The sequence below is a fragment of the Malaya genurostris genome, chromosome 3 (assembly GCF_030247185.1).
Source record: "Malaya genurostris strain Urasoe2022 chromosome 3, Malgen_1.1, whole genome shotgun sequence".
NCBI lineage: Eukaryota > Metazoa > Arthropoda > Insecta > Diptera > Culicidae > Malaya > Malaya genurostris.
In genome coordinates this window covers 60,481,521-60,503,281 of record NC_080572.1, presented here as the reverse complement: position 1 = coordinate 60,503,281, position 21,761 = coordinate 60,481,521, and the positions used below count along the sequence as shown (strand labels likewise).

Sequence of the window (21,761 nt, the reverse complement as noted above, 5' to 3'; positions counted from 1 at the left end):
TATCGGGGTTAGATGCTTAAACTTATCGTTTTACGGCACCACTCTCCTCCGAGAGTACAGGACGAGAGATAGTTACTCGGAAAAAACTTTTGAGAAAATACCTCACCACGTTCATGCGCACTGGATTACCCGGGAAATTCAGTCTCATGCACTCTCCATCCGACCGTGGACGGCACTGATAACAGGAGCCGTTCTGTTTTTGTCTCGCAGACTGGTTGGCCGCTTCAACAAGTCGCCGTCGGTGTTGCCCAAGCGTTGTCCTACCGAAGCGCCGGATCGGTGATACTTTGTTTCGTGAACGGGATGGACGGACGGACGGGCAGGCGGGAGTTTCAATCCAGCTTCCAACAAGTTGTTATCAGCTGGCAGTATTCAATTCTCTGGGAGAATTAAATTCCGAAGCTTACTCCTGGTGGTCTTTCCGGCTCCAAGAGTCGGCTCACTCGGGATTGAATGACGACATCGTTTCCAACTCTCAGTCGTGGAAGCACTTCGAAGCGGTACGGACGGTCGTTTGAAAGTTTGCATTTTTGCTGTCAATAATAGTCCTGCTTCTGAGTGTTTTAATTTGTTTGGAGTGAAAAAGACGAAGCGTAAGGTACTACGGTCGCACGGACGGGTTAACCGGGTTGGTTCGGGTCGCTTTCCGGAAAACCAGCACGACCAACAGTAGTGGTGGGAGCCAGTCGTAGTGCATTGAATCTCGTTCGGCATCGTGTCCTGTAGTGGTTTTGATGGGGGAACAGGTGTATCATGGCGGTGGGAATGTATCTCCCAAAGAGTGAAGCCTTTCCAGCAGACGACATCAGACGGTGGGTGACATGCCGGGTGTGTCATTGAGGGTATGCCGACGAGGTGCAGAAAAAGCTTTACGGTTATCCTTAAACACGAATGCGGCGGTCGAGCCGGAATCAATCGTTAGCTGAACGCCGTGAAGATCGCACGCAAACACCGTGTCCTCCGTGTCAGTCAACCGACCGAACCTGGTGTGTCTATCCGATTTCACGGTTGTCGAGGTGTTTGTCGTGTATACGAAACTGAAAATAAAAAGTGTGACTCGTTTGCCCATCCGGGCGTCCTCAGCCGGAAGCATATTGAACAGTGATCGGAAGGAAAATTGTCTCATTTAGGATATTTAATTATTCGTAGTAGGCATCGCGTGTCACGCTGGTTTTACTTGGTAAGCAGTTTGCTGCCGAAGGAATTGCACCTTACAAGGAGAAGTGTTTTTAACGGGCGCGAAGCCGTAGGATTAGTGCTAATGAATTGTCCATTTTAGGATATGTGCTGGCGTTAATTTGCGAAATGAGATGTCCACCCGAATAAATAGTGCTTAGCGACGACGATCCAAAACAAGATGAATGTCTGTTAATGAGTGAAAAGTAAATGTGCGTGCGGACTTTTATCTAACAGGAACGGTAAAATAAATGACGCTGACTTCGTTTGTAATTAGCGGAATAAGCGATACGGCACGGTTGTGACTCGCGTGCAAAACGATGGGTGGAAAACTATTTTTCTTCACCAGTGCAGGTTTATACAGTTGAAGTAAATCTTGCGGCGGTTCAGTTGCGAGCGGATCACAGACTGTCGCTGCTCCAGAAAGGTATGTGATGCTGTGAGACAAACTAGCGGTTAGAAGACGAATCTGGCGTTCGGTGAAGCTGTGAACTGTGTCAACTTTAATAAATTTTGATTAATTTGCGATCTCACAACGATTGGATCGGCCTCGATCGGTTAGCAGACTTTTTTTTTATATTCGAAACATATGTAACGGTGTCATTAGCGGAAAACTCAGACAGCTGGTTTCTCGGCGTTTGGCTGACGCCACGACAGTACACCATGCTGATTTCACGTGTCTCATTATTTATTAATGAGAAATCAGCATCTCAAATTAGAATATTTAATTGAACTCGAATTTATTATTTTCACGATTAATTGTGTTACTTGCCAAGTTATTGCGTATTTGGATCAAATGCGTTTATGCAAAATCAGTCATAAATACTTTAGAAATAATTACAACGGGTTTATCATGATTGGCAAGAGTTGTCCAAGAGAGTTTATAGAAGAAATTTGAAAAAAATTAACATGGTTCAGAAATCTTTAAATAAATCAGTTCCAATACAGTTTAGGTTCAAGTGGGGGCCTGTGCAAATCGGGTCCAAAATAATCAAATATACGAGTGGAATACCCTACTGATTGACATTTTGCACCTTTCAGCCTTTTAGGAATCGACCATAATTAATTGATTACGATGTTTTGTTCAGTTAAAATGAAAAAAAAAAATCATTTCAGTGCTCATTTTTTAGAGAGTACATTTTTTTAAATTAAATTTTTATTCTGGCCTTTTTGCGTAAAAGCTTAACGTAGCCGATTGGCTTACATTTTTGTTACTTAAATTTTTTCTTGCTATTAGATCTCGTTGTCACCATTTTTCTAGGGGGTTTCACCCTTTTTCTAGGGAGTTTCAATTTCCATCCAACGAGGATCGGGGGTCACTTCGTCCGCGGCTTATCTTATTATCCATTGCTTCATCGTCGGTGTTGTGTGTGATTTCCGTTTTCTTTTCGTTGTCCTTGTTGATCGTAGTCTTGGGCTCGTTGAGAGTTGCTGTAGATGCGCCTTGTTGTACATTGGTTGCAGTTGCTGGTTGGCTGGAGGGTAAGTTGTTAACTGCAGCTGGTGTACTTTGTTCTATAGGGGATACTGATGGTTTCGTTGATGGGGATGCTTCATTGTTGGTGGCTGTCACAGGTGTACTGGGGTTGGTGTGAAGGAAGCACCGTTGTCCTTTGGTGTAGTTGTCTCTTTGTCCAGTTTATTACATGGCTTACCGTAGTGAACAGCTTTTGGGCAATATTGACATGTGGCCATCTGATTGTTATAGGTAACAAGTGATTTGCACGGAATTCTTGCATCCTGACCGAAAGTCACATAAAAATGTATAGGTCTCTTCAAGCGCATGTGTAACAAACGTACGCCATACCGTACGTAGAATACCGGGGAAAAAGTTCTTCCACTTTTCTTTTTCGATAGAGAGAATCTCTCCGTATTGGGACATAGTTTTGCGATTATAAGAATCGGTGACGCTTGAGGGAAGATCATGCACACGCACTTCTATAGCACTATCTTCCATATATACTGGAATGTTGTACTTAATGTACTCGTGCTCCACATAGTGCACATTGTTATTGTCTTTTGCGAATTGAATTGCATCCAACTCTTTATAAAACTTGATATAAACAACATTATTTGTCTTATTGCATTGAAGTAAATACACACGTTTAATGTCAATATGCATTTGCTCCTTGAGCAAACCTTCAAGTTATCGTATCGAAGGTCGAATTTTGCACTGCCTGAAGTCATCAATAATTGTATGCTTTCGTGTCGGCGGTAGCTTTTGTTCGTTTGGTTCACTAATTTCGAGGTCGTTCTATTATTCACTACACAATACTGTACTTGGTTTCTTCCATCCCGAACGTAAGCGGTTTTGTTATATCGACTGACTTGGATGAGATGTGAAAGCGAACTGCCAGAAGATGTTGTTGAAGCATTCAAAAACCATATTTTTAAGTACCATGCTCACAGTGGCAAAAATGCTTTTCTGGTTGGTTCGAACGCATGCAATAGTGTATCGATCATCATAGATAATACTTTGAAAAACAATAAAGCCCTTTTTTCTTTTTGTTCTTATTTGCTATGTTATGAAAACATTGGTCGGTGTGGAGAGGACATTAGTCTCTCAGCCCAAAGCGATAATAACCCACCAATCAATAAAAAACGGTTCATTTAAAAGAGGCAATAGTAAGAAAAAGCGGTGCACTCACCATTTATGTTGTCGTCAGGTTGCCAAAGTTCGCTGCCATCCTGGCCGTCTTACCGCCTGCTCTTGATTCCAACCCGGTCGGAGCGATCAGGAGCGTGTCCGGAATGGGAGTTGATGTCACGTGGTCCGGATCCTGCAGACCTTGTCGCTCTCTCTTCGGCCGCCCTCTGTGATTCCGACAGCACGCCGGAGCAGTGCCAGTCAAGAGTTGCGCTGGACTGTATGAAACACGTTCGACACGTCCCTCTTCACTCTTCTCCGAAAGAAACACCGCCTGATGGCGAGCATCCACACACGCGGCACCTTTTCTTTTCACTGACGACGGCAAGTTGCGTGTTTAACCCACTATCAACGTACGGCCGTTTCGCACCATTATCGTCAAGGACGACGACGCGGTTTTGTTTGTTGACCACTTCTTATTTCGTATGCACCACCGTTCGGAGGAGTTCCTACAAGAACGTACTCCGCAATCGATTCAAACATGCGGAAGAAGCAATTTTTTACTGTGATGATCTGTTTCAATTGTACATGCGAGGCCGAACTACAATCGACCGAAAATAACCTGAAACTGGTGCCTCCGAACAATTAATACCGGACGTGTGGAATCGAACACAATGAGGCTCGACGGGTGATGAAAAGTTTGGCACGAGCACGCGCAGATGGACGAGATCCTTGGGTGCGCAGTCTCTTCCAGATTACAAGTCACTGAGGATGTGCCTCATTTGCGTGGTCGTCAGGTGTGTGTTTCCCAAAGAACTAACTTATGCGTTCTCTCCCTCCGTCCGGCCGGCGCATTCAAAATAATAATCAGTACCGTTTCGCTCTTCAAGCGAGTTTTTTACTAATGTACTTGTTTTAATGCAGAGTGTTTCGTGCACGCTTAACACAAACCCCTCATGAACCTTAAGTTACTAACTTAACTGTAACAGCTATTCCAGAAATATAAGTAGTAACCCTCGTACCAAGTGCCGCTGTGTGGATTTACGTTTATCAATTATTCTTCAAGCAGACATGTGCTTCTGTGGTTCAGTCGATTAATTGACGTGTTTTGTGATCTAATGTTTGTCGGTTCAAATTGCGCTGTTGCTGTCGATCTTTTGTTTTGTTTTATTTTATTCATGTAATATTCAAATCACACAATTTCACATGTTCTCCAATATAAATTTGTGTGAAATACGACGCTCCATTCATGCGCATTTTATAAGATGTTAAATCACAAGACTTTTTCGAAGTGTGCCGGACGATGCAAGAAAACTTGAGCATTTCTAACCAAGAAAAGTCGTTAATTACCATAAAATTATCTATCCAGACGTTAAAGAATAGATAAAAAATGTTGCAAATGATCAGCGATGCAACATTTTAGTAATTTATCTGTTCTCGGGTAATATTGTTATTTGAACAAGCATTCAACTTTTTCTTCAGTGTATATTATTTTCAGGGTGGTTCTCTTTTCCATACAAAATTATTGGTTTGCCATACTCCCTGGGCTTTGGTTGATGAGCTACAGGGCGCGTACCCCCGCTTGGTGGATGGGGGTGGGAGTAAATTTACACTTCGCGTATTGACAAAGTCGGACCATACCGATATCGATCGTTCGCTTATAAATGTAAAAAAAAAATGAAAATTATTATGACAGGATTAATAGTGCTTGAAATTGACAATAGGTCATTAGGTGGTTTCGAGCATTCTTATGCCTGGAATTGGTCACCAATTTAAATTATCTTGATCCAGTTGGGGTTAATGTTAATATATCATATTCGTCCTGAGCTTGGTGAATTTAATTCTATAAGGAGGACTATTGTTATCAGGAATAGGAGTAAATTGATATCTTATGAACCGTTTAGGAACTTTCAAACCTTTCCGATCCGGCTCGGTATCGGTAATGTTTACAAATTGTAATGACGGCGAAACTGATTAATCAGGTGTGAATACACTCTCAAATTGGGAAAGGTTTGAATGTACTTAGATTTCTCCAACTTGGACACAGATGTCACCTTCTAACTAAGAGTGTGAGATGTGTGTTTCTGGAAGAGAACGGTTCACGTGAACCATTTCATACAATCACACCTAGTATTTCTTCACGAAATACATGTAGTTTTTGTTTCCTGGATGCGTGCTCAACACTAAAAGGCCCAAAACTTAGTTTAGACCTAAATTGCTCTTATGCAGTCAAAATGATTGGAAGAGAGAAAGTCAATAATAAAAACTGTGACAGAATAAATAATAGCTAGGGCAGTGTGCCTAAGTGCATATATCGTTAAATAAAGAATTAGAAAAGTTCACAGAATTTCAAGCAATCCTTCCATTGTTTACATATTGTGACTTTCCTGGGCAATCTAGTGTTAAATGCGCATCCGTACATTATATAATTTAACAAGCTTACTAACACCTTATTTTATTTTATTTTTATCACGAGAAACTATCAAAATAAAAGATTATAGACAAAAACGATATGGAGCGGAAAAATCCTAGGGTGCTACAGGAATACCAAAAGGAAATTGAAATCAAATCAAGAGCCCCAGTAAAACGACGAAAAGTTGGTATTTTCATGTAATTACTCATTTGATGACATATTAACTTTTGGTAAGTCACAATATTTCTATTTTTATTATTACTTTTATTATTATCATTACTATTATTGTTGTTGTTATTGTATTATTATAAATATTATTGTTATTATTATTGTTGTGATTGTCACTATTATTATTTCTTATTGATATTATTATTGTTATAGTAATTATTATTATTTCTTTATTCTTGATAAATTATCAGCTTGAGATATTAACAGGTTTCTCCGGCATAGTCAAAAAAGCGATGCAATGGGGAAAAGGAAATGTAACGTAACTTCGACAAAGATAGAAACAATCAGAGCAGATTAGAATGGATAGTAGTTAGTAGACCAAACATATCTACATCTATTTAGGAACTTCAAAGTAATAATCGTTTGTACCGCTTCAGACATAAAAGACTATATAGGAAAGTAGGGCCAAGACCGAAGCGGATACAAAGCGAAATTTTCCAAAGTCTCATCGACGAGGACATTTAAGACACAGAAGCAGTTGGTAGGATGACAAAATACTAATACGATACAGACGCACGACTCAATGATTGACTGGTTAGAGGGTGAAGCACACACTTCCTGCCCAAGTGACAAACTCTCTGGTGAACTTGCAATAGAAGATATTCGTATCTTTCGTTGCAAATTGATAACCGTTAAGGAATCTGTCGCTTGGGTTACATGCTGGAGGGAACCTATCAATGATAGGCCGGTTTCCTCCTTCCTTACTAGTGTTCATTTGGGCACCATAGCCTAGTTCGTCCGGTATGGAAAGTGCGGATCGTTGTAATCACCCCCCTCGGCCAGAGTAGCCTATAAAGGAAAAAAAAACGATCAATACTCACGAATGCATTGTTGCATACAGTCTTAGAAAAAGAAAACAATAACTCAATTATCACTCGTAAAACACGGACAAACTTTCTTATTTACCGATAAGAAAGTTGCATTTGATATGGTCCATTTAAATAATATAGATTGTATACAATTTGTTACAGTTCTGGAATTTGAGGTTTTTTGTTGACTGTCACTGTGGAACACAATATGGACCAGGCCATCCGTGACAAACAAGCAAACCATGCCTCGTCAAGTTCAGTCCTCAGCAGTGTGTACAACTTTTGAATTCAAAAACCGGATTGTTTCAGAAGAACCGTTATGTTATTAACGATTCGGAGCACTCAATGCTTTCAATCAGTTGTAGCATTCAAAAATACTTCAAATTTTCCAAACCAAGTAGCACTTATCAGGTTTTTGCATTCAGTCGTTCAACTAATGAAAACGACTATCGATATTTGAAAAAGTGAGGTTATGTCGCTGACATTATCCATCCATTTATTTTTTTTAGTTCAGCCCCGATGATCCCAGCAGCTAAAAGATTTTATTGAAACTGTATTTTGCTTGAGCCTAGTAGTATATTGTAAACACAATGATAATAATAATGCAAACGTTTCTTATTTTTTCTTACAGACGCTGAAAATTAACTAGCGATATTCGAAAAACCAAACGGTACCGGAATGTTAGTGTAAGAAATCAGCCATCATGTGTGGAACTTAATTAGGTGACAAATTAGCAAATAGACCCAATTAATCTACCGAGACAAGAAACGGGCAGCTTCCAACGGGAAAATAATAATCAAAGTTTGTTGATGTTCTTAATGTTGCTGTTTCATCTAAATTTATGAGCAAAGTAAAATCAAACACGTGCGATCCTTCGCGCGCACTTGCAAACCAAGCCGGGCAAGACGATTCAATCCACGATTGAGTATCGTTTACATTCGTCTGTACGACTTAGTTTCAGCCTCAGCATCACCCAGGGGGCATGGAACTGGCGACGAGCAGCGGGGAATTGTTAAATATTAAAGGAAGCCAACGAATCGGTCTGGCCGAAGGAAATCAAAAAGGTGGCCAGTGTTATTATTAAGTATTAATGTGGTCCGGAATAAATTACGACCAGACGAAATTACAAACAGAATATCTTGGACTTGCTGACTTCGTGTGCTGCCGAAGGGGAAGCGCAATCTTGCGACTTCTGAGAAGGGCTAGGCAAAAGGAAGGTAGTCTATGGACATCGCTTCGGCCAGGGACTGGAGCTCCGGAGACAGAAGCAAAGTGCCGCCCGGTTCAGTGGTCGGAAAATATTATAAATAATTTATGACTCTTACATGGGGTGTTTCGTTGATTATTTGCTGCTCGTATTTCCATTCAGTGCGAAACAGGTGTTTTCAATGGTTAGAAAGTTTCTGTTAAATGTTTCGCATGTATGCACAATAACAGTGAATTGGTTACTGGTGCTAGTGGATGGCGTCGTCGTCGATTCGATAATTCGTTAGTTCATACTACAAGGTGAAACAGCAAAGTGTTTGTATCCGATTTACTGGCGCACGAGGAAAGGGAATTTGCCATAATTAGTAGCTGTGATTTGCTGTATTGGAAACAACTCGGCAGGAGTGAATCGCATGCGAGCGTTCGAGTTAGACAAGCGGAATTGAGCTGCACACCGGAAATATCCCCTATCGAAAGGTGAGCGAAGCAATTATAATTTATTTTTTAGAAATTGAAATACGTCAAAAATAGTTTAAAAAAGTTCCATAGTAAGGAGTGTATCGAAAAGTAATTAGCAACATTGATTATTGAAAAAAAAAACATATTTTGACATCAGTTTTCGATATATTGTAGAAAAAATACATTTTTATGCATTTCACTGATTATATTGAAGAAAATCCTAGTTTCTGTGAAACGCTCGCACTTTGGACTTGACATTCTTCATTAAATTCTGCACAGTTACTTTTGTGACTTTCCTGGTGGCAGCTGTCCAATTTTTTTTTAGCTCCTGCATGTTTTGGGACACTGTACCTTCCTTCCGAAAGTACCGCTTGACAATTGCCCAATACCTTTCAATTGGCCGAAGATCCGGGTGTTCGGTGGGTTGATGTCCTTTTCCACGAATTGTACATTATTTTTTGACAATTACTGTAGAACGGAGTTGGCGTAGTGGGCTGAAGCCAAATCCGGCCAGAAGTGAGGAGGAGCCTTATGCTTTCTGTACAGTGGCAGCATTCCTTTCTTCAAACATTCTTCCTCGTACACCTTGGCGTTAATTGTGCCCTTCGCGAAGAAAATCGACGACCGCAAACCACAGGTACAAATTGCTTGCCAGACCAACACCTTCTGCCCAAACTTTCCCATCGCCACCATGGTGTCAGCGTCGTCCAGGTCCTGGTACACCGATTTCGTATAATATTGCGGTCCGGGCAGCGCTCGAGAGTCTTCCTTGGCGTAGGTTTCGTCGTCGATCAAGATGCATCCGTCTTTATTCTGTAGAATTCGGTTATACAGTTTTCGCGCTTTTGTGTTGGCCCGAACTTGCTGTACCAAGGACTTTTTCGGCATCTTCTGTTTCTAGTACGTTTTCAGGGAGTTCCGAACTTTGATCCGTTGAATCATCCCGATGCTGGTGTTGAACTGTTTGGCCAAATCCCGCGTCGACGTCGATCGGTTTTTCCTGATGTACTCAACCACTTTTAAGTCCCAGCCGGACTGGCTGGGACCCGTTTTCCTACCGGATAGGGGCAAATCCTTCATGGAAAGGGTCTTACCGAACTTCTCGATAATATTTTTCGACACTGGTGTGGTGCACTTTCACCCGTTTTGCAATTTCGTTGTACGTGACACCACTTTCTGATCACCAAGTGTGCAGAATTTTCTTTTGCGTTTCCGGATCAATTCGAGTCATCATTGAAACGATAAACCGTACCGAAACCAATCGATTGCGCAGCTGTTATTGACATGTAAACAAACATGTCACCGCAAAACACGCTGCAAAAAATTAAGCCATTTCAGAGTAATAACTGTTTGAATGTTGCTAACTACTTATCGATACACTCCTTATACAGAAAATCATATGAATCATAAATAGAGTTCTTATCTGACGAAGAAACTTTTCTTTTGCTCCAAATTTCGATTTTATTCATTGATGTATTCTCCTTGAAGAACAACAAAATTGTACTAACGGCGTTTTAACATTTCTAGATTTTCCCTTTGTCCTGCTGGGGGTTAAATCTGGTGAATATGGTGGATGCGGAAGTAAATCGAATTTCAATCCGTGGAATTCAGCCATCGTAACGATCGTTTTTCCAATTTATTTTTCATATTCAAGTGCCCATGCAGTAACCTAAACACACTTCCTTTCGATATCTTTACGATGTCAGCTATCTCCTGTAACTTTCATTTTTCAATTTTCCAAAACAAGGGAATGAACTTTTGAAACGATTTCCCGAACCACAACCTAATTTTAATGACAAGAGCGTGGTGCGTTATCGATGTGGATGTCACGTGGAAGTTCAGCATTTCAGTCAATAATTATTGATCTGCTTGAAGCAGAGCCCGGATAGTGCTCATATTCTATACACGTAGATCCGAATTTCTGCTTTGCATTCAGAAAAACAAAGCTCTTCAATAGGTTTGCAGGTTTGCTCTTCGGGAAGGTCCTAGTGTACAATAACAATCGAGAAAAGGGCGTCTCTTGTTCATGAAAAATAATTGTTACGGTGGTCACTGAATGGCGGTTCTGTATTAATAATGGTTGCTGGTAACAGTGTTAATACTATCTGAATTATCTGAAACTTAATACAATTAAAATGGGTTTCAGTTGGGGTAAAGTAAAGAATTAATTTCTTGATAAACTATTAATACAACTAATATTTACCAATTCCATCATTTTTTTCGTCCCATGGATGTTGGCGCCCGATGCGGTCGCCTCACTCGCCTCACCCTCACTACGGCACTGGTCTCACCACCTCCAAACGTTCTGCAGGAAATGTATTTGCGCTGCGTTTTTAAAAACTTTGCCACATTTTGAGAATCGGTGGAGCCATCAGGCGATTATAAATATTCTCTCCCAACCTGTGATTTAGTGAGGGTTTGGGGTTTGAGCGAAAAGACCCCTGTGTGAGATGTTGCTTGGCTAGAAGATGCCGTTCGTGAGACGGCTAGGATCAGAACATGGTCAATATACGCAAGACCAACACGGTGCTGTTGGAGAACTACGTAAACGCATACAAGAAACGCCGCATAAGAACGTTCGCACCGACGTCTTGCCTCTGAGAGTGTATTTTTTTCTGAAAAGAAATCTTTCCTGTCAGTTTTCATTTATTTGACGCTGTCACGTGCTTTAATGATTGCTGATATTTTGCCGTTACATGCTTTGAATGAGATCAAATAGTTTACTTTCCGAATAATACCAACGCATACTAGCTATTATCTCGCTGCAAAGCTGGTACACATCCAGGTCGCGCTAATTACCTTCACAGTCGCGAAATGCTTGCGAAATAACACAAATGAAACGCATTGCAAAAAGCAATTACGCTTCAGTTTGCAAAATGAACTGAATGATTTCAAAAGCCGTTTTAATTAAAAACCAATAACTGGATTTTGTTTTCTATTACCGTTGCTCAATGAAACGCAAGTTCAAGTTTCTTCGCATAGCGGACGTACAATTCCAATTACTGAATGGAATTAAATTAGTGACATTGGAACTGTTCGAAATTAGTCGGAGGCACGTACACAGAACTAAACTGCTCAGTGGGTGCGAGTATTTCGGAATTAAAATCGATGTCGAATCAATATGAAAAAGCTGCAACAACTCTCTTTTCAATAGTATACGTTTGTCGACTTGCTGGACATCCTTTGATCATTGATTTGTGTTCATAACTATGCGGGCCGATAGTTCAAAGGAATGTGTGACATTTATGAATATAATTGAGATTCTGCCTGAACATAAATGGGATTTTTCTGCACAGAATCTGGTAACGGGTCAGTTTGATAAACAATTTGACAACATTTGTCTAAAAAAATGACTTTGGTAATATACGAAAGTGTCACATAATACCGTATAAACTATTTGGAGACACAAATCATATTCGTCAGCTCAATGTTCATCTAGTCGTTTTTGAGGTATTTAGACATTAAATGTCGATAAATTCAGCAACAATCTTTGGGCAATGACTACTTTTCGTCAAGATGTTTGACTCAGACTCTTTCTCACACTGATGTCCATACTGATGTTTAAGTAGCGATTTTTTTATTTGGAACACATCTTTATTTTCTGTATAGGGCTGCAAATTAGAAACTCAAGGAAAAATACACGTAGAATTGTGGTCAGGTTTTAAACACGTATAGCTCAGTTTATTTTGTATCAATTATTAATATTATTTCATTATTTGATTGGCAATATTTCTACGATTCGATTTGAATGTATCATGCCACGTATTATCGATTATAAATGATTGAAATTTTGATTAGTAGCGAGCAGTGTCCTATTTTGTCTGCTAAAAATCTCCGGCATATCGGATTTCCCTGCCATAGACGACGGTTTTGAAGGAGTAAGCGATATATCAAAGGGTTTCTGATTGGTCAATCGATGCTAAAGCGAAGCTGTTGGAAGAACGCGAATCTATAAATAGAAGCAAAAGAATAGCTAACGTTTCAGTCCTACGAGTAGCATGCATAAGTGTCATAAAACTATTTGAAGCTTTAATTGGTTTGCTCTGATCTTGTGTCATGCAAGCTCGGATGAAATTCCATGTAATGTCGTTTCGCCTGAGAAAATGACATCTACTCGATTGATAATGAGAAAAAGTTTATCGCTTCAACCGAAATCGCATAATGGTAGAGAAACTTAACGCTTTAAAAACAAATACGCATACAAAACTTGAACACAAACTTGGCGACGAGAAGCTTTAATATCAAAATCGTATCGCAGGTATGTACAAAGATATAATTGCATACATTTGGGATATTGGTGTAATTTCGTCGGCAATGTTCGGTTCCTAATCAAGATCAATCTAGGCAGACTCTCGTGCATCTGCGGATTCAAAAGTGTGACGATTGATTGACCTTTCTTATTTGTAGATCATTAGAAATTTTGGTTGCCTTGTTCAACATCAATGGCTCGAACAACCCCATGGGGCTGATCCTTGTAGTTTTTCGGTGATAAGTTCACAACGAAAATTGTTTTCAAGTTGATCAAACTCATTTATTTATTTATTCATACTATTATTCTGTCCATTGAATGCAAGATCTAAATTAACAATAAGAGTGGGAAAACTGTTCGTTGAACTGTTCGTTTGTCATTCTCAAACGGGCGCAAAAACCACTATCTTTTCAAAAACATTAAAGAAAGTAATAAATTAAAATGAAACTTAAAGCTAGTGCCACAAATGTCGCTAATCAAATAATATCTTAAAAACTCAAATCACAGTAGGTCGTTTCAGTTTTTTTTCGCAAAATGACTAGATGATTTACCAAACTCGAAAAGATCCTCAACAGCGGTGAAAGTTCGAATGGGAGTCCTGGTCACTATTTTACCGATCAAATTTCACTTTCAATGGTAATTCTTGGAAGATCTAATTTTAAATAGTAAACGGAAAACAATGGTGTTCTTTTTCGTCTAATGCAAATTAGAAAGTGAACCAATTCGCTAACAATTTTTAATTTTGGTTAAAATCTGACAGCCGATTAGTTATTTTCTACGTTGTAAAAACTGTTTCAGTTCTTTAGAAAAAAACATTTATGTGTAGTTTTCTTATACATCACATTATACATAGTTAATATAGAAAGTGTGAATATATTGTAAATAAAAAATAAATTTTGCGCCAAATTCTTCTTATGATCACCGAATTGCAATTGTAGAATAATTTTGAGATCAAAGTTTTCACTATTTCGAAACACTAAGGCTGTGAACCATTGGTAATTTTAACCATTGGTTAAAATCTGACACTTGAGTGGTTATTTTGTATCGAGTAGTTAAATTTAAATAAAACTGCGGCCCATTTCAAAATTTGACGGATGGAAAGTTATTTGGGTTTATTTTGCCTCTGGAAATAATTTTGACTAAAAAATTGATATTAGAATTTTCTTCGCAAGATTTTTTTCAGTGTCGGAAAATAACCATCGATCTGTCAAAAATAACCATGCTTTCGAGCAGGGTTATTTCTGACAACATCAAAATAATCACTCGAGTAATAAATAACCATTTTGCGCATTTTGTTCAGAGCTCGACAAAATAGATTCAAATGTTGTGCGTAATACGAACCATCATTCGAACGATATTTTGTAATTTCGTGGAAAAATATCTGGAAATAAGTGGCAATAAGTGTACTTTTAAAGAATAGAATCGTTATCATGATTTTGTGATAATAATAACAAGTGGGTACAAATTGAATAAAAGAGAATGTCAATGATCGTAAACACTGTTTTCCTTTTCCGTACTAGCTCGTACCGATGCGTACCGGTTTTGCATCGTCATTTTATATGACGGTTTGAACGTTTTGATACTCATCGCCATATAATTTCAGAACCGGAAGTCGAATCTGGATGAAATTGTTCAGTATCTTTTAAGATAATGAGAGCTTTAGTTTGAATCGTGAATTGTAAAAATCGGTTTAACCATTGCTGAGAAATCGAAATGAGTTTTGAAGCTTTTCTGCACTAATATCGGTGCTTTCGGAAGTGGAAACCGGGGCCTAGTGGCCGCAAAGTAGGTTTAAATATCCACTAACTAACAAGATCTACCAAACAGATGATTGTACCAGTAAGTTTTATAAAAATATGCACCTCGTTTCGCCATCGCTTGTGGGTTTAATACTAAAACGTCTGAAGACAAAAAGTCGAATCTTTGTTCTCTATGTACAGTGAGCGAAGTCCAGTACAATGTACTCTTTTGAAAAAAATTGTGTGAGATGGAAAAAGAGCATTTTTGTTGCGAAACCGGAAATACGTCTGCCAAACTATTGATTGTTGCCTTTTCAAAATCTGTGAATGTTGTTCTTGGCTTCAGAGTAAGCTGCTTGATATAAGTTTTTCTACAATTTTACCGAAGGATGCAGTCCTCTATCTCAATACATCCGGAAAATTAATTTTGAATCACCCTAACAATAAGAGCTATCCTAATACCATATGCATCCAAATATGGCTTATTTGTTCTGAAGACATCATAGTTCAAAAGTATAAGACTAAGCCACAAATTTTGTTGTCTCCCTAAATTGTGAATCCGGACCACTGTGGAATGGGACTCCATCTCCATGGTTAATGTGAATTTTTCCGAAAGTTCACCGGAATCAATCTCAGATAAAGGATCCTTCAGATAAGAACCAACAGATCTTCGGCCTCTTTGACATATTCGCTTCTGTACCAGTTTCAAGATCATGGTTCTGAACTTTTACAATAATTCGTGTCAATTTGTAATGAATAAAGGGAAACATATATTGGAATATCCAAATGAATGAAAAACTAACAGAAAAGATGATTTATTGGAAAAAGATACGCTCAGAGACAGGACCAGGGTTTTTTTTTTGTTTCCGCTCAGTCATTGCAAAAAAATGAACTTAGCTATGGCGGCTCCAACTAAAATAATAAATCGATGAATAAAAGGTTTTCTCAAATGTATCTTTTGAATCGTAAGTGTCATAATATATCACGCGTAGTAATATTTTGAAATATATAAAAAATCTTGTCCATTTGAATCCAGTGTCAGTGAATAGTACCTCTGAATCTTATTCCAGTATCTCGGTTGACTGAACAATTTAAAGTGAAGTTTTTCTACATAACAAAAGAGGAAGACTTTGCTCTAAGCTGGCTCGAAACTGTCACTATTGAACATTCCAGATTTGAGAGAAGAATTTTTCCAACACAATAGCAGACAAAAATTTTGTGATTAAAAAAAACATGAAACCATTTGCCATTTCCAGCTTCGATTCGCTTTAGAAAGATCGACGGCATTTTTAACGGTCCCCGACAAAGTTACGGAAATGGAAAAAAGTTGCCTTTTCTACTAGCCACAATCAATCTTGCGGAGTTCGATTGGGAAAAATGCTCATGATCGCATAGTTCCAGTGATTTGCATTCCAGGAGTATCGTTGCTTTCTTTCCTATTTCTCTGCTGTGCTGGTCTTTATTCAGTGGAACAAAGAATGCAACAAAAACAAACAAAAAAAAACGAAATTTCCCGGTCGCTATTTAGTTTTACCACAATTTTCGATGGCTGCCACGGAAGCTTCATAATCGATGCCTGGTGAGCAGAGGATAAAAAAACTCAAACTGGATCTCATTTAGCGATAGGCATCTTTCTGTACATAAATTGCAATACCATTGAGGGTCGGTCGGGACTTGAAAGCGGAACGTACATATAAAGAACGGCAGACAGTGAAGTGTAACCACAAACCATACATCATCACGGAGGATTCGGTTTTTGCCAGTGGCGGCGTGATCTATCTACATCGCTCTCCAGCTTCCTTCGAGGACTCGAAAAGAATGTTCATCACACACACCGAGATTTTTTTTGGTTTCGTACAGTTTTCTCCGCGAGGGATGCCCCAGTGCGAAGGTCCTGTGTGTGGAACAAAAAAAAACCTGTTTTAATCCACCTAGTGGTGTAATGATGCCTTTCTCATATCAATCATACTATCATATATAATACTGTGGTATTCTTCAAAATAATTCTCTGCGATTCTTTAAAGAATAACCGAAATCGGTTTGTTTGACCTTCGATTGAAAAAAACTATCAATTGGAAAAGATTTGAGGTCGATAAATTTCTAAATTTTTTAAGGTTTTTCCCCATTTTTAGTGATGGTATACAATTTTTAACCCACTTTACCTTATATTTCCGGATCCGCATGAAATTCAGGAATTACGTATGGGACCACAGGACCTTTCATTTGAAGTTTGTGAAAATCGGTCGCGTCATCTATAAGAAAAGTTAGAACACATATTTTCTTTTTTTTGCGCATTTTACCCCATAACTCCCGAACCGGAAGTCGGATCCAAACAATATTGGAGAATTTTTTATGGGACCTCAAGATCTTTCATTTGAACTTAAGTTTGTGAAAATCGGTTCAGCCATCTCTGGGAAAAGTTAGTGCACTTATTTTCACGATTTTTTGCACATTTTGCCCCATAATTCCGGAACCGGAAGTCGGATCCAAATAATATTCAGGAATTTTGTATGGGACCACAATACCTTTCATTTGAGTTTGCGAAAATCGGTTCAGCCATCTCCGAGAAAAGGTAGTGCAAAAAAACGTTACATACACACACACAGACATTTTGCGTACTCGACGAACTGAGTCGAATGGTATATGACACTCGGCCCTCCGGGCCTCGGTTAAAAAGTCGGTTTTCACAGTGATTGCATAACCTTTCTATATGAGAAAAGCAAAAAAACTAAATGATTATTCCGAGCTCAAGCTTGAGGGTAAACTTTTCGGGTGCCGAATCCGACGAACAACGAATCGATAACACGTTGAATGGAGGATTTTTTCGTCGAACTCGAAATTGCATTTCTAGTGAAGTAGTGCTGTCATCGCGTCTGCGGCTAGTATTTGAAAAAAAAAGTTTTATTGGTTTTTTTTTTGTAATTCACATAATCTTTGTCATAGACTAAAGGTCACTTAATATCTGTGCAATAATTTTAATTTTCATAATTATTTGTTTAAAATTTCATAAAGATTGCTCAATTATTGCGCCTTGTAGAACTTCCACCAGTTAGTAACTGAAAACGTGATTAGGATCTGCCGAAATGTTTAAGATACTCAAAAAACATTATTAAACGTTATTTTAGACTCAACAGCAATATGTCTTCGATATTTTTGTACAGTGTTCAGCACCGTATTGGGTTTTCGAGGTGATCCGTTCAAAATAGTAGTAGAAGCCTATTTCTAATATAACCTATCGCTTCACTATTAAGAAGCCAAAAGAACATGTTTCACAAAACAGTATTTACAGGAGTACAGGAATGACATTGCGCAATCAAGTTGAAAGCATTCGCCCAAAAATATGTGACATGAATACCACGTATAGTGGAAGCTTATGCCATTCTTCTCGAGCCACTTTTATCACTTTTATTTGCCAACCGTATTCGAGAGGGAAAAGTAGACCTGCATCGTCGGTCGTGCTTTTCCTATAATGGTCCTATATCGGTGTTTATCACCGTTTATCGGCATTTTTATCAGCTCACAATAAAGTCTCTCCTGGCTTGGGAATCAGTAATGTTTCTGCACTGCAAATAACAGATTGACTGGCAAATAAAACGAATATGTTCCATTGAATTGAAACAGTTCTGTGTTTGTTCGCTCGTGAATCAGTGAATGGTGGTTTCCATTAGGTACAAATAGATACCGAATAGGTTTCCCACAGAAATTTGAGCTTCTTTTCTAGGAAAATCGAAAACATGCGATCAGTAAATTTCGTTTCTATGCACTTCTAGTTTGTCTGCCAGTTATGTGGGGTTGCTAAATAGATTCTTTGTTCAGTGGAAATTTAATGCAGTGAACGTATCCCAATTGGGTTTCACACATTGACATCAAACGAACGGTAAATGCAGTCCATCTTTGACGTTTTTTGGTGGTTTGTGTGCCATGGAATACTGGGGGTCGAGAAAGAATATTGTAGAATAGAATAAAATAATACAGACTGAACAAATGAGCAAACCACTGATAGCCGTCAAACGATGTTCATCCAGTTCATATTGTGAGGTTGTGTCGTTTTCATGTGAGACCTGATGGGTGAGATGATCTGTGAGTGAATTGTAAGAGTAAGTGTATGCAAGAACGGTAATCAAGGCCACCGTTTCAGCTCAGGACTAACGATCGACCAATAGTAGAGATAAAAGTAGGGTAACGGTCCCCTTATTTATCTCAGCTCCACTAGTCATCTCATATACGAAAACCATTAGTTAGAGTGAGATATGTTGTCTCTGTTCGATAGATTGACTTCAAGAGTAAGATGAAATTGGGAGCATTCGCTTCAAGTTTTCGCGTCGCTATAACAACAGTATAGAACAATTTTCGAACTACTTTTTCAGCGGTAGTGCTTCACAAATCCGAAGCAAAGATATTGTATTCGATTTGATCACAATGCATTAATTAAAAGTCGAGTAATCGCTAAAATAACATGGTGACACTACTGAGATGATTATTGGTACATTAACCCTAGTCAGAATCTATTAGAATAGAAACAGTAGCTCAATGTTACGATGTTTGCTTGTGGAGTACATGTGTGTATGTATGTATGCATGTATGTGTGTGAGTAAGTTTGCGTGCATATGTAGATGTATATGTATGTGTAAATTGCATGTGTAAATTACATGTGTAAATAATTACAAACTCAATATTTCTATTTCATATGAAATTAATTCAAACTGAGAAAACTGGAAAATCGAACTAAGAAAAGATCTTCATCTTGGAAAAGAAGGAAGAAGAAGAAATAAGAAGAATGATGCAGAATACCAGAAAATTTAAAAAAAAAACGAATAAATAACGCAAGAGTAGAGATAAGTATGTAAAAAAATACATCAAGTACCCAACAGGTAAACCCATTGAAAAGATTATTATTTTTATTATTATTATTACGTTATTACATTACTATTACAATTATTACCACTACATTCCATACAGACCATTGCAAGAACCACATACCACAATTTACATTATCACAAAACCAGATATACGACCATTGACATTACAAAAACAACAACTAAACTATCAGTCGGTGTTGAACAGTCGTTCACACCGCACGCGTATAGCTTTTGGCTCCAGGAAATTTTTTTCTGGCTACCTAGAGTTTCATTGATTCAAGGCTTCAGTCTTTTTCAAGGCTACCTGAATCACTAACAGTCTTTTTAAAGACTAACAATTAGTCAGCCTTTCTCAAGGCTATACAAAGAGTGATATTCTAATATAATCAGTCTTTTTCAAGTATAAGAAGTAAGTCAGCCTTTTTTAAGGCTAGCTATTCAAAGAACTATTCTTCGAACTAATCAGTCTTTATTAAGACTACCACAAATTTATCATGACTTTTCTAAACTAGGAGTCTAATCGAAGACTAATTTAGCCTAGTTGAATCAATTTAAAATTTCATTCATTTCAAAAATGCCTGCGTCCAAACGGAAAGGCAACAAGCCTAAAGCTAAAAATAATTCAATACGAAATAAATCACAATCCGTTATTCAACATTTTTCTAATAACATTCACGATCTTATAGAATCTGAATGTAAAAATAAAAGACAACGGACGGATTTCCCTTCCGTTGATTCTATGCCGTCTAGCAATATTTACGAGATTTTTCCTGAATCCGATTGTAGCGACATAGAAGAAAATTCTTCAAAAATTCCCAAAATGGACGCTTGCTTTTCTGGGAAGAAACAACAATCTATGCCACCAGTGACGGTGATGATTTCCGACTTCAAAGCATTCCGTACTGAGCTTTCTACTTTTCTCCCGGAAGTAAAAGTCTCATTTCAAATCGGACGAAGAGGAGAATGTCGAGTCTTGGTGGATGGATTGGAAGATCACGAACGTCTCATTCGATATTTGTCCGAAAAACTTCATAAATTTTATTCATATGATATAAAATCAGACAGACCCTTCAAGGCTGTCTTGAAATGCTTATCAAATGATCAAAGTACTGATGAAATTAAAAATGAACTAAAAGAATGGCTTGGTTTTGCTTCTTCCCAAGTAATACTTATGAAAAAAAAAAAGCGAATGGTACTTCTAAACCACGCTCTGGAATTTCCCATGAACTTTACCTAATACACTTCAATCGAATGTCTCATATAAATGACGTAAACAATTTGAAAACTTTAGCAAAAGTACGTTTCATTTCTCACATTAAAATTCATTGGGAACATTATAAACGGCATAATCGTATTGAAAACTTAACGCAATGTCGTCGTTGCCAAGGCTTCGGCCATGGAACCAAAAATTGTCATATGGATATACGGTGTTTGAATTGTGGTAAATCGCATTCGAAAGACGTTTGTCCAATGAATGAAACCACTGACAAATTTTTATGTTCAAATTGCGATGGAAATCATAAATCCAATTATTTGAAATGTTCTGTCAGGGAAAAAAATTTTAAACGCACGTTCGCTTAGACAACAAGTCGAATCAACGACCTTAAATTTGCAGAACATACCTGAAAATCAAAAAACCGTTACAAATGCCACGCCTAATTCTTCTAAGGCACTTATTTCTTCGAATTTAAAACAAAAAATAGGTACGCCTGCCAATTCGTCTTCTAACGAAAACAATTTATTGACATTTAGATCGACCTCGTCATCATCTTCTTCTAATGTCAGTTACGCTAGTGTAACAGGTAGAAATCTACAACTTAATTCTTCTAATGTAAATAATCAAAACACAGGAACGCCTTGCAGTTCATCTTCTAACGAAAACAATTTATTAATAGGTAGATCGGCCATATCATCTTCTTCTAATGGCAGTCTACCTACAAATATTCCTTCAATGCCATTCGCTTCTTTAAACGAAGGCGATTTAGGCGATATAACCGAAAATAAAATGATCTACCTACAAGATCAACTTTTTCAAA

The 21,761-nt window shown here is 38.3% G+C and overlaps 1 protein-coding gene across 5 annotated transcripts in view; it reads left to right on the top strand.

The window, feature by feature from the left end:
* The first annotated feature begins 336 nt into the window (after positions 1-336).
* LOC131434636 (5-hydroxytryptamine receptor-like) overlaps positions 337-21,761 on the top strand; it is a 460,874-nt gene continuing 439,449 nt past the window's right edge. For 3 of the 5 annotated variants that reach the window (XM_058601570.1, XM_058601568.1, XM_058601569.1), the window contains exons 1-2: positions 338-1,603; positions 7,845-8,896. The gene's annotated coding sequence lies outside the window, so the exon portion shown is untranslated. Of the gene's footprint in view, positions 1,734-7,844; positions 8,897-21,761 lie in introns of all 5 variants that reach the window. The other 2 variants (XM_058601566.1, XM_058601567.1) reach the window with 2 other exon arrangements.